The 14405-nt window shown below is 38.1% G+C and overlaps 1 protein-coding gene across 9 annotated transcripts in view; it reads left to right on the top strand.

Annotated features, from left to right (window-relative positions):
* Positions 1-14405, top strand: part of Dgkb (diacylglycerol kinase beta) — a 592477-nt gene that overhangs the window by 16124 nt on the left and 561948 nt on the right. The window contains exon 1 of one of the 9 annotated variants that reach the window (XM_057782586.1): positions 3761-3890. The exons of the other annotated variants lie outside the window; for them this stretch is intronic. The gene's annotated coding sequence lies outside the window, so the exon portion shown is untranslated. Of the gene's footprint in view, positions 1-3760; positions 3891-14405 lie in introns of those variants that run through there. 9 annotated transcript variants of the gene reach the window in all.

The following is a 14405-nucleotide window of genomic DNA, read 5'->3' as shown; positions in this document are numbered from 1 at the left end:
TACTACTGAAATAGTATTCTTACAAATTTTGGTTTCCTTGGAAGAGATAGAAATTAAACATTAAGAATGTTATAAGATTTTATATAAACCTTCAGTCACGTGGCTCTGCAATGTAGACTTGATAAGATAAAGAAAAAAAAAGTAAAGAAGAAAATGTGAAGGAGGGTGAGTGTTATTTTAAATATGCTTTCTTCTTTACTTTTTCGAGCTAGTCTACAAACGACTTACATTGGAAATGCCTCTGAGATTTTAAGTGGTGGCATTGAATAAGCAGTAGGGTATAAGGCTAAATAAGGGGATTTGTCAAAAATAGAATTGCATGTAGGCCTGGGAGCTGGAGCAATCACACAGGAACAGGGCAGAAATAGAGGAGTTCAGTTCCGAGGCCACTGTAAGCCATCCCTAAATTAGTTAATTATATGTGTGTTTGGGCATGTATCTATGGTGTGTGTCAGTGTGCACAGGCATGATATGTGTTAGAGACCAGAAAATGTCTATGAGACATGGTTCAAACTCTATGCTGCTTGGATCTTTCTATTGCTTCTCACTTGATGTCACGTGCTCTAGGTGAGCTGGCCCATGGACTTCTGGGCATTTTCCTGGCCCAGCTCCTGTCTTGCCATAGAAGAACTGAGACTACACATGTGCATCAATACATCAGTTTTTACATGGGCTCAAAGGATCAAACACATATTGCAGACTTTTGTTGCAACTGCTCTTACTTATTGAGCTGTCTGCAAGATCTTTTCACAATAGAAAAGAGGCAGAGGTGTGAAAGGAAGGTGAAAAGGAAGAAACAGCACGAGAATCCGCCACCTTCGATGCCAAGTCACGTTCAAAAAGGAAAACGGGGAGAATGTGTAGTTTGCTTCTTAGAAGACAAACAAAATGGCTGTGGGTCGGCCATGAAATAGGGAAAAAACTAGTCTTTGCTGACCCAAAAGGACTGTTTCAGTGCCATAATGAAACAACCAGTTGACAGAAACATTAATTCTCAATGATTAGGACTCAAGAGGAGAAAACACAGATCGGATAACCAGAGAAGTAACGTAGAAAGGATGCTGGAAATGTCCCCTAGAGCTACTACTTGATCTGGTTCTGAGAGTTTAAAGACTATGAAGTGATCATAAAGTAAGCTCTGAAGATGTGCCAACATGTGTTAGCTAGGGAAAAATGAACAGAGAAGTGTAAAAGGAGGTCAGGGCAAGGCAAACTTGAGAGGTGAGGGGAGCCCATACTGGCTGGAGCAGACAGATGCCGTCATAAGAGTAGGTGGGTGGTGGGGGTCAGGTATGCAAAGCTGCATTGACTTTGACCTTAGAGCATCATGTATGATTGAGGAATTAGGAATCTTTCTGATGTGGCCATGTCATGGAGACTTGAGATGACACCGGCCTCTGTGAGCAGAGGGACCTCTAAGTCAACCAGATGAGAGCTAGAGACAGCGTGCCATCTCTGCATTTAAGGGGAGTGATTACTTCTGTTTGGATTTCAGGAAATTCTGGGAAACAGAAGGCTACATAGTAGTGAAGTTTATGAAGTGCAGTTTGACAGGGCTTACAACAGTGATCATGTGCATGTGTGTGTGCATGTACGTGTGTATGTGTGTGGGCATGTGCATGAGCATGCCTGGGCACGTGCTCAAGTGCACTGTGGAGGCCAGAAGACTTCATCTCTATTCCTTTCCACCTTATCCCTTTGTGACTGCATCCCTCACTAAACCCGGAACCTCACTTAGGATGATCTGCTTGTCTTCAATCCCTTGGTCCCTGGTCCCAGTGTTGGATTTAAAGGTATCCAAGGAGTGCTGGAGATTTGAACTCAGATTCTCATTCTTTCTGTGCTTCCTGTGCATTTCTTAGCTACTGAGCAATCTTTTCAGCCTCATTATTTGTTCTAATTTTTATGAAGCTAATGGATTTAATTTAAATATCTCCAAGAGACTTCTTAGCTCCTTCTAGACTTTTCTGCCTATGTCATCCAAATGCTAAGCATTGACTCAGAACTAAGATGATTAGGTCCTTCCAATTTCTTCTTCCAGTATGAGGGTACCACTCACCTAGGAACGCCTGCTATTCCTGCATGCTCCCAGTCTCCAGAGTGTCTGACTCACATTCTGTCACTTGATTTTTCCTTTCTCTTCTCTGGCCCCTTTCTTTTCACTTTGATCCAGTCATGGACAGTTTTAGACACTAATTTCCCTCAAGTGTGCTCTTAAGTTTTCCACTCTTCATTTTCAGCAGCCACATTGGCAAACCATTCTTTGCCTGATCCTTCTTTTTCTATTCTTAGTTCATCTTTTCCAATAGGAGATTCTATTTTCTCTCTTCCCACTAAACAAACTGCGTCGTCACTTTGACCTGATATTAGGGCAAATTAAGAGATCCTTTCCCTGTGGGTTTCCGTTCACCTTGTCACAGCTGGCAGCACAGTGCCCCCCAAAAATCCTAGCATCAGTGCTTGCTGGTTGTATGACTTAGGTTGACTTATTCAATGACCATGTTCTCATTTTCATGTGAGATTAGTAGAGTGATGCATTTACTGTAGCATTTTTAAGCCTAAACTCATAGACCTGTTTCCAAGTGCTACCTGGAATGATGCTGGTGTGAGTGGGTGTGTTTTCTGGTACTGTTCTGGTAGCCTCCCACTCTTCCCTATCCATGCACACGGGTCTACTTGACTACCTGCTGAGCACACCAGATAGTTCTGTCTCCCACTCTTCCCCATCCGCGCACACGGGTCTACCTGACTACATACTAAGTATACCTGATAGTTCTGTCTCTTTACTTTCCTCCTCTTTGTATTCTACTGCTGAGGAGCAGTTCCATTTTTGGAGGACTTTCCTCACAACATAGCCTCTTCCATCCAAATTCTTTTCTGTTTCCAGGAATAGCCCCCCCCCCTCTCTCTCCCTCTCTCTCTTTCTCTCTCCTTCAGAAAATAATTTTTGTTAACGTTTTCCACTCCCAAATCTAGATGTTGCTGTCGTAGTTTGATGCCTTCTGGCATATGGTTTATCAGTTCCATAATAAATGTTAGTGTGCCTGCAGTGCTCACTGGTCACAGAGTTCCCTGAGTAGAAGGGATGCTCTATGTAGCATCAGTTATTCATGGTTGAGAATGGTCATTGCCTGACAGCCAACTGCTCCTTCCCACACCTGCAGCTACTCTTTCCCTTCCCTCACAGATGGGTTTGGATTCTACTTTGGTCAAGGGATATCAAGTGACCTGAACTACATCTTCTTTCTTAGCAACAGGTCCTTTCAGATTAGGATTCTTTCACACCGAAGAGGGCTGAAGTATTTTGTACCAGGCTCCCTGGAACTTCTAAGGGTTTTCTAACTAAGTCCTTTTGTCTCAAATGTCACTGATTTTCTGTTCCAAGTCCTTGTGTTTTTTTTTTTTCCTCTCAATTTTCCATAATTACAAGAAAGCGTTTTTGGACAGGTGGTGAACTACCAGCTTCATACTGTTCTGTGCAAAGATACTCAATAATTGAATTCTTTAAAATGGCACAAAGAAGAATATTTAATATCGTTTCTGTTTTCTGCCTAATTTCCTCTAGTCTGAGTTCTCCTGAGCAATGGTCTTAAGGGCATGAACTGCCTTATTTCCCCAGGTTGTTCTGAAAGCATGAATCAAGATTGATCCTCATTTTATTCATGGCTATTCTCGATAATTTACAGATCCTGAAATGAGGGTTTATTTTTCCCCTCTGAAAGCTTCGGGATGTTATTGTCAGGATTTGGAGAATGTGCTTCAGGAGCAGGGTGATGAATTGAGTGCTGCCTCAGAAAAAGTCAGGCTGCCACAGAACCTATTTATCTCCGTCCAGGAAGCAGGGCAGCCTAAGCACAGATCTTTTAAGAAGCCGAATGAGAAGTTCTAAGGTAAGGGAGGTCAGCGTGACATGGCTTTCTATTTATTCATGGCTTATTGACTCCCTGGGCATAAAGAGCACACTGAAGTCCATGGCCATCCAGACACAAGCTTTTCTTCTTCCTTTGCTAGTGTGGTTATCAGAAAAGATGGACAATTCTGCGGGTCTTAATGGGACGTAAGATTCTGATGTGCTGTCCACAGAAGGCAATGATAGGATTTGTTACAGCATTACTGATCTGTAGAAAAGATAAGCAGTCTTTTCTGTGAAGCAGGTACCAAGCATGAAAGAGGTTGGGCAGAGTCAGAAAGTGGGAACGAGAAATACGTTTCTTAGAAAACATCTTAAATTGAGATTACAGTCAAAATATTCCACTCTAACAATATTTTCCCCCAAGAAAACCTGTTTTTATGCTCCTAATAAGACATTTAATTTTCATGTGCTGAGGTGCTGGGCATCAAACCCCAGACCTTAGGCATATCAGGTGAGGGGTACATCACTGAGCTACATTCCGGGCTGTCTTCCACTTAATCCTTCCACTCACTCTTCATAAAGCATCAGGGCTGGCAAGATACCTCAGCAGGGGCTTGCCACCAAAGCTGATGATCTGAGTGAGCCTCTGAACACACACATTGTAAGGAGAGAACGGCTTCCTGTAAGATGTCCTGTGACCTCTTCCATGAGGACTGAGGCACGCACATCCTGTTTCTCCACACCCCTCATCGACATAAAAACTAAATACATCTGGGAAATAAAAAACTTCAGCCATTATCATTCAACCAGCTCAGATACTTAAGGTCTATATTTTATGTGCAATATAGAAAGGGAATTTAAAATAGGAATCCCTTTTATCCAAGCCTGCTCTACCAACATTCTCTTATAACTGCTATTTTGAGAGGAAGATTTAGTCATTCTGTAGAATATAAACCTTTAGAGAATATGAGTCTGTAGAGAATATGAATCTTTTTGGAGCCTCATCAGTCATTCATTCTCACTCTTTCTCCATCTCTCTCAAGACTGAGATGATATCCATATTCTATTTATTCAAATCATACTTCTCTCTCTAAGAAGTCATACAACTTGAGATCATCAAAATCTCTTGCTCGGGACACACCCAGTAAAATAGCTTTCGAAGAGTATCTGGTGAAGGAGTCAGAAACCGCCTGATGCCAGTTTGATGCCACTCCTCACATGGTGAAAGAGTGGGGACAAATCTTGCAAACTGTCCTCTGACCTGGACATGTGCCCTGTGGCAGCTGTGTGCCCACCCCAGATGTCTTCAGCCCTAAATTGAAATGCAAAACCAAAACCTGCATTTCAAATATATAAGATAAATTCAGTTCACTGGGAAATTGGGTTATTTTTCCCTCCCCTACTCATTTAATAAAATATCAATCAGTCAGCAAAGATTAACATGAAATTAGATTGTGTGAGTTTAAGAGTTAGGAAACAGAGTCAAATTAGCCACAAGACATAGGAGTGGTGAATGTAACACAAGGGAGTAGATTCTGAACTTTGAACAATGTAGAAGACACACACACACTATACACATAACCCAGAAGTTATTTGATTTTCTTTTAGAAATAAATCATTTACAATTCTCTCAGGAAATGATTGACATATTTTTCATGTTTACTTTTCTACCGGTTAACCCACTCCTCCATCAGACTTTGGCACAAGACATCAATAGTGACTTAGAAGTGGGTTAGGATGCACATCCCTAGAATACGGGAGCATCTCCAGGCAGTATGTGCTGTTCAGCAGCCAGTACTAGACGGAAATCACACCCAGAGAGCCACTGGCCTGTTTTCAAACGCTAATAAATGTCTATGATTTTTGTATTTGTACACTGAGCTGCCTGTGTACTCTCTAGAAACTGCAAGAACTTTATTTTGACAGTTTTTTTCATTGAATAGTTGAAATTATTCTTATGCTTATTTTTTTATTTAAATTTTCTTTCACAAAATATATTTTGATTATACCTCCGCCTTCATCAAAACCTGTTACATCCATACCTATCCAACTCTATCTTTGCTTTCTCTCTCCCTCTCTTAAACACACACACACACGCACACATGCACATACACACACAATGGAAATCAAAATAGAAACAAATAAAAAAATCTCTAAGATTAAAAACATATCAGAATTGAAAGCCCCCACAAAAAAACAAAACTATGGAGTCCGTTTTGCTTTGGTCAACCAATTCACACACAAAAAATAAATAAATAAATAAAAATCAGGATCCATCTTTCTGCTGCACCCAAAATACATACCCCACAATTAAGGACAGATATTGCATTAGGGTAAAGGATAGAAAAGGGTATTCCAAAAAAAAAATTAGATTAAGAAAGCAGAGGTAGCTATTTTAATCTCGGAGAAAAAAAGACTTCAAACAAAGATGAATCTGAAGAGAAAGGCGAAGATACTTTATACCCATTAAAGGAAAAATCAATCAAGAGAATGTTACAATTCTGTTCACCCACCAATTTCAAGTGTGCTGAAGTTCATAAAAGAAACACTATTAAGCTAAAATGACATATTAACTCTCACACAAAAATAGTGGGAGACTTCAAAACAGTGTTGCTAATAAAAAGATTATCCAGACAAAAGTAAGCAGAGAAATACTTGAGTTAAAAAAATGACATCAATCAACAAACCTTATGGACATCTTAGGACAAATTGTAAACAATTGCTAAAAATAGACTTTCTTCTCAGCAGCTCATGGAACTTTCTCCAAAATCAGCCACATGTTAGGACACAAAGCAAGTCTTAAGAGTTATAAGAAAATTGAAGTGACAGCCTGCTTCCTATCTGAGCACCAAAGATTGAAGCTTGATGTCAACAATCAGGTAACCAGCCTTGTATAAGGCTCATTATAAGATGCAGCTCTTTCCGGATATTTCTTTCGCAAGACGAAATCTCAAGAGGATTCATAGAAACATAAATATTGAAACAGAAACGAACAAGACTGGTGACTTACGCAACTGGGAATTATCAAGTAATATGAAGGCTCTTGGCATTTTCTTTAGAAATGTTTTACTCTTATGAATTTGTGTGTGTGTGTGTGTACCCATGTGTTGACACACAACTCCCACGGGACATAGAGGGAGGTCAGAGGACAACTTGCAAGAGCTAACTCTCTCCTTCCGCCACTTATGTCCTAGAGACCAAGCTCAGGTCATCAGGATTTGTGGCAAGTGACTTTAACCATCAGCCATATCAGTGACCAAAGAATCTGAATTATTTACATGATGAAGTAGATAATTATTCATCAAATGAAATTGCAGAAAAATTGAATCCTTTTGTAAGAGAAAGCAAGGATCAGATGTATAGCCAGCTTGCATTGTTATTTTGAGTGCCTTGTGAGTTATTTCACCTGTAAGGATTTCAACTCATCATATAAATGTCTTATACAGAGTGAGTATTTCAGAAGAATTAATTTACTGTTGAGAAAAAGTGGATATTATACTTGAATTTCTTTCCAACTATAGGCACCGTTAATATAGACATTTTATTTCATAAAATAGTAGTTGCCCAGTTTTTTGACATACATACGTGACATAACTGGACGAATGTTTAAGTTTTATATATTACTTATTCCAGATATTGAAAAAAGTGCCACTATGACAAAAACATATCAAATATACAAATATTTACATAAGACACATATTAATTTTCAAGATTCTGACATGTTAAGACATAAAATATTTAAAAAAGTAAATGCTTAAAGTTTGGGGAAAACACTCATAGGAAGTGATGTAAACAGGGAAGAAATCTAGCTCCACCGCGCAATGCCTGCCTTCCTGTATCTGTTTCCGGATGCAGAGTGCATTTCACGTTGTGTTATTTCAATAGATATGCTTTGTCAAACAACATAGGCATCATATTAACATAGAACATTTTTATTCGCAATTCTTTAGGAATAATGAAAAATACCATTACTCACAGTGCTGGGCTATCATTTCATATGCGTTACTGTTTTGTTCAAACAGTACATCCAGAATCTGCATGCCATTTTTTTTCTGTCTGGTAATGTGAGGCCATTGGATTTTAATTTATTATCATCAAATAACTGCTTTGACTTTAAAGCACAAAGCTATAATGATTTACAGCATTTAAAGTAGAATCGAATTGGTTTTGCCGGCTAATGGAATGGTGTGGGCTCTTTTGACTGGCACCCCTTTACTAGGCCATGTGAGACTCATTGGTTCAATAATAGGAAATCAGATTTAGTTTATAAAATATTTTAATAGATCACACCATGAAAATCATAAATATCTGCTAATAGGATATTTTATGCCCCAGGAAGGACTAGTGCTTAAAGATGTTCTAGCAGGAGAAAGAAGCCGAGTCAGGGAGTCGCCATGATTCTCTCACTCCAGACAGATGCAGGTTAAGATCTTTCCTGTCATTGTGCCGCAGCCTCCTGAGGAATGAGATAACACCACATCCATCTCCACCATTCTGTCAACAAATATGAGATAACTAAGCAGTGAGAACATTCTTCTGCCAACAGCATCTACTTACTTTGGCCAAGGGCTACTCCTGATGTTGCAGGAACCTGCTGAATCAGAAAATGGCTTTCCAAGTTAAGAAACTGGTCCTACCCTCAGCATCATGTGGACTACTGATCAGAATCCATGTTGGTAAAGAGGATTGTGGGTTCTCTCACACACCCCCCCTTGAATCAGTTGCAAGCTATATTCTTTAAGTTCCTGGGCTAGGAAGAGCCTTTATCACTGGCTGAACTGGGCTGCAGGATCAAACACGTTAAAACAACACACCCTCTACTTTGGAAGGAAAGTCCAAGATCTTATTCTCCATAAAGGTCATGATTATGTCTCAAAGCGTGCCCACTCAAAATCTGGTTGTTGAAACCTTTATCTGCAATGTAAGTTTGTTTGGAGACACTCTAGGAATATAATTAAAATAAAATGGAGCTGCAGGGTGCTTGCTAAGTAAAAAAAAAAAAAAAAAAAAAGATGTTCTAGCAACCTAAGAATACTTCAGCACAATATAGAGGTTGGTGACTGAAAGGCTTTGAGGGCGAAGGGGTGGACATCAGCGCCTTTACAACTGAGATTAATAAAAAGTAAATGATTTTACTCTATATCCCATTTATGAAAAAAGGCAATAAAGGCAAAAGGTAGAAATGGAAATTTGGGGAGGTTTGAGTTGTTATTAGTATGGCTTTTTTCTTGCAAATTTCAGATTTGTATGTGCAAAAAAGCATGAAGTTTTTTGACTGTCTTTATTTGTGTATACCCACTGCTATTTTATCAACAATTTATTATTTTCCTTCCTGTTTTTGGGGTAATCACAAGTTTCAAGTTAGTTAGAATGAAAATCTATTGCCATTCTCTACAAATTTTGTTACAAATACAAATTCTGTTTTGAACAGAGACTCACATAAAAATATTATGATGGAAAATATACAAAATGGAAATTAGCCCCTAAAAGCTAGGAGTTTTATTTAATTTTTCCCAAGGATGATTTAATCCTACAAGTAATATTTCCAAAAGCTTCAAGAGAATGTTGTCAGTAGAACTCTGCACTATGGAGAATCATTTAATCATTTCCTAGGAAAACTTTAAATTGTACAGTGAGCTTGGCGAATAAACATATGTGTTAAGCATCTGCTACAAGCTTGGTTCTCCGGGAACTTGTCAAAACAAAGCTTACATATACATTATAAACTACTACCATGCAAATCAGACAAGCCATGTACAGCAGCGATGGCAGTGTGAAGTTAGAGTGACTGCCCAGAACATTTGAAAAGGAAATTGGACTTAAAATAAGACAGTAGAATTGTTCAAATTCCAAATTATAGCTGGCTATCACATAAGCCTCCTTGGAACATGGCACACAGTTCTGAAACTTCCTTAGTAGTATTAGCTAGCAAAGATCTTTAAAATTAACTGTGGTCTCGTTGATTCTTTATATGTGTGTATATTAGCCTAAAACTAACAAGTTTATTTGTAAGTATTTTTGTAGTCCTAAGCACAGTTCTTTGCACATAAAACACAAAAGGGAAATTGCAAACACTGATGAGTTCTTTTCTAAACATGAAATTTGATGACTATAATATGGTTAAATGGAACACAGTGCATGAAAATGTAACTCTGAATAAAGTTAGAGACTGAACTGGTCATCTTCTGTGATCATATTGATGACTACCCCAATTGCCATCAGAAAGACTTATCAAGTCACTGATGGAAACATGCAGTTCCACAGCCAAATAGTAGGTCAAGCTTGGGGAACCCTGCTAAAAACAGGGGAGGAAAGACTGTAGGATCCAGAGAGGTCAAGGACATCACAAGAAAACCTATAAAAACAACTAACCTAGCTCATAGGAACTCAGAGAATCTAAACTAGCAAGCATGGAGCCTTCATGGGACTGACCTAGAACCTTACATATATGTGACAGTTGTGTAGCTTCATCTACTTGTGGAACTCCTAACAATGCGAACAGAGGCTGTCCCTAATGCTTTGGTTGGTTCTTGGGATCCTATTCCTCATCCTGGATTCTCTTGTTCAGCCTTACTGCAAGGGGATGTGCTTAGTCTTTTCACAACTTGAGATGCCACCGTTTGTTGGTACCCATTGGAGGCCTGCTCCTCTTTCTGAACAGAACCTGAAGAGGAGTGGATTCAGCGAGGCCAGAGGGGAGGTTGGGAAAGGAATGGGAGGAGAGGATGGAGGGAAACCTGCAATCAGCCTGTAAAATAATTAAACAAAAATTAAAAGAATAAAATATATTTAGGTTTATAAATTGTGATTTATTTTCTTTGGAAATTTACAAATATTTCTACTGCATATCCAATAAGCTCAGTGGACTAACAATTGTGTAAAAACTTTGTGTACTGTTTGAGGAGACAACTAGAAAGTCATGTCATTTAAAGACAATTAGGTGAATGATATGGCCTTAATATCATTTAGAAAAATGAAAAAAAATGGGAAGGCAAGGAAATTCTGTTGATTTGAACTGGAGGCATTCTGCATGAAATATCAAACCAACACTAAATAGGTGCAGCTAGGCAGGAAGCATTGAGGCCTGAGACCTGGGAAGGTAAACAGTTAAAGAGAGTTGATTGAATTCAAGTTTCACTTGCCTGGGCCAAACTAAGGCCAAAGTAGTTATATAACATTTATTATTTACTCAACAGATGCTTCTGGTATATTAGCAGGAAAAAGTTCTTATTTACCCTTACCTAACCTCTTCAAAGGACTCTTGTGAATTGAACATACTTGGCGTGCAGGAAAAAAATGAATTCATATGATTTCAAAGGATGTTTGCTTTCAACTGTTAACCAACTGGGATGATGGTGGTTTTAATTATTTCATGTTATTTACTTTAATCAACTAATAAATAAGTGAATAAATTTGAATATATAAGTTATATTAAATGCTCTTTAACAGTATAATTTTTATTTGACCAATCATGGCAGATTAATATGATTCATATAGGTAGTATGTGGACACCTATGAGCTGAGAAAGTCATGATGATTTCTATCAAAAATTCTAGATTTTAATCTCTGATCAGACATAAAAGGCAATCCTTATCTTTTGAAATCAGGAGATAGTGTTTGCCCATCTAGAAGGATGCTGTAGAAGGCTCTACTCAGGCAGCAGATGATCTGTTTATGCTTGGCTTAGGAAACAAGGGAGGCAGTGCCCATTTATCTGTTCACTTTCCACTTAGTAAATAGAACTTTTTGAGGTTTTGTGCTGTTTTGAAAAATAGTCAAGGGTCTTGAGTGGTCTTTCTTCACAACTTTACTGATCCTCACTGCACATAACATATCTATGACAAACAGTGTTCAAGTTTACTGTACATGAAGCTTGTAGGGGTAACTTAATTTTTCATATTTGCATCCCTTAATGAAGGCATAAGTCATAAACAATCCCACACCAGTTTGGAATTATGATTAATAGGGTGGTATTTATTTAAAGGGGAAAAAACTTACAGATCACTGTCCCAAACAACAGCCCTCTGCGCAATTAGGAAGAAGTCTAGTCACCGGAACTGGAGCAGGAAGTAAAGAGAGTGAGGAGGGAAGTAGCCGCTCTTTTAAAGGGAAAGAGACCACGCCCCAATGGGCTGGTATCTCAGTGGCTATTGGCTGGAGGAACGGAAGGACCTCCCGCAACACCTTAATATGATGTCAATCAAGTCATTGTTACAGTATGTTTTTTATTTTATTTTTTTTTTATTTTCCCATCTCCCCCTTAACCCCATTCTATCCACTCCTGTTCACACCTGATCTCAGGCTACCCATGCGTTCTATTGTTCTATTCTATCTCCCTTTTACAGAGATCCATGCATCCCCAAGGACCCTGTCTCTTTACCTAAAGTGAGGGTCACTGAATTGTAGCCTGTTTATAATATACTTAATGGCTCATATCCACATATAAATGAATACATATAAAATTTGTCTCTCTGGGTCTGGGTTACTTCATTCATGATGATTTTCTCTGGAAATTTCTCTGGTTCTATCTATTTGCCAACAAATTTTATGATATCATTTTTCAACACTGAGTAATACTCTATTGTGTAAATGTACCATGTTTTGTTTATCCATTCTTCTGTTGAGGAACATCTAGGTTGTTTCCAGTTTCTGGCTACTATGAATAAAACCACAATGAACATGATTGAGCAAGTGTCCTTATAGTAGGATGGAGCATAATTTGTTATATGCACAACAATGGTATAACTGGGCCCTGAGTTAGATCAATTCCCATCTTTAATATGATTCATATCATATTAAATTCCGGATTGATTTCCATAGTGGCTGCTCAAGCTTTTCCTCCCACCAACAGTGGAGGAGTGTTCCCCTGCACCACATCCTCCCAGAATGAGCTTCCACTTGTCTTATTGATCTTACCTGTAATCGCAAATGTTTAGGTAGCATGGAATCTCAAAGTCATTTTGATTTGCATTTCATTGATAAGTATGATGAGCATTTCTTTAAGTGCTTCTCAGTCATTTGAGATTCCTCTGTTGCCAATTCTCTGTTGACATCTGTAACCATTTTTAATTGGATTATTTGGTTTGCTGATGCCTAGTTTCTTGAGATTTTTTTAAAAATATGTTTTGGATATTACTCTTTTGTTGGATGTGGAGTTGATAAAAAACATTCTGAAGGATGACATTTTGTCTGATTGTCAGTTTCCTTTGCCTTCCAAAAAACTTACAATTTCATGAGGCCCCATTTATAAATTGCTGTTCTCAGAGTCTATGCTATCTGTGTTCTGTACAGGAAGTTGTCTCCTGTGCCAATGCATTCAAGACTAATCCCCATTTTTTCTCCTTTCATATTTAGTGTACATGCTTTTATGTTGAGGTCTTTGGGCTACTTATACTTGAGTCTTGTACAGGTTGATAAATATGGATGTAGTCTTCTATGTATAGACATCTACTTTGACCAGTACCAGTTAAGGGTGATTTTTTTCCATTGCATAATTTTGGTATCTTTGTAGAAAATCAGGTATTCATATGTGTTTATTATGCCTGGTTTTTGGTTTGATTTCAATGATTGGCTTGTTTGTTTTCATGCCAGTACCATGTGTTTTTCATTGCTATAACTCTGTAGTACTACTTGAAATCAGGGGTTGTAGGTGACTCCTCTCACTTTCATTGTTCAGAATTGTTTTTAGCTATTCTGGGTTTCCATTCCTCCATATGAAGTTGAAATTTATCCTTTCAAGGTCTGTAAAAAATTGTGTTGGAATTTTGATGAGGATTTTACTGAATCCGTAGATGTCTTTTGTTATGATGGTCATTCTTATTATGTTATTTCTACTGATCTATGATCTATATCCATCTTCTTGTATCTTCTTCAATTTCTTTCTTCAAAAACTTGAAGTTCATGTCATACAAGTCTTTCATGTACTTGATTAGACTTCTTCCAAGATATTTTATATCATTTGAGGCTATTGTGAGAGATGTTTTTTCACTGATTTTTTTCTCAGTCCATTTGCCATTTAAATATAGGAGAGCTACTAATTTTTTGAGTTAATCTGGGATCTCACTACTTCACTGAAAGTTTTTAACAGCTGTTGGAGTTCCCTGATGAAATGTTTCTTGTGTTTCTATTTTATGAAATAATTGGAGTATAATTGATTATAATTCTTCTTTGAAAGTCTGGTATAATTCTGTTCAAATACTATCTAGCCCTGGGTTCTCTTTGCTTGGTAGACTCTACTGCTTTTTCCATTTCATTAGGGGTTATATGTTTATTTAAACTGTTTAAATTGATTTAATTTTCTTAAGTGGTAACTATAGAGCTAATTATCCATTTCCTTTAGATTTTCCAATATGGTTTGATCTCTGCCTTCGGTTTGACTATTTCCTGTAATCTACCTCTCTTGGAGAGTGTACCTCTTGTTTACTTCTTTTTGCTCTAGAGATTTCAGCTGTGCTGTAAAGTAGGTGGTGTGAGATGCCTCCTTTTTTTTTTTTATGTAATCACTTAGTGCTGTGTAGTTTCCTTTTAGCATCACTTTTATTGTGTCCCTTAA

The sequence above is a fragment of the Chionomys nivalis genome, chromosome 10 (assembly GCF_950005125.1).
Source record: "Chionomys nivalis chromosome 10, mChiNiv1.1, whole genome shotgun sequence".
Taxonomy (NCBI): Eukaryota; Metazoa; Chordata; class Mammalia; order Rodentia; family Cricetidae; genus Chionomys; species Chionomys nivalis.
The sequence above is the reverse complement of the archived record's forward strand: the minus strand, read 5'-3'. Positions and strand labels throughout refer to the sequence as shown.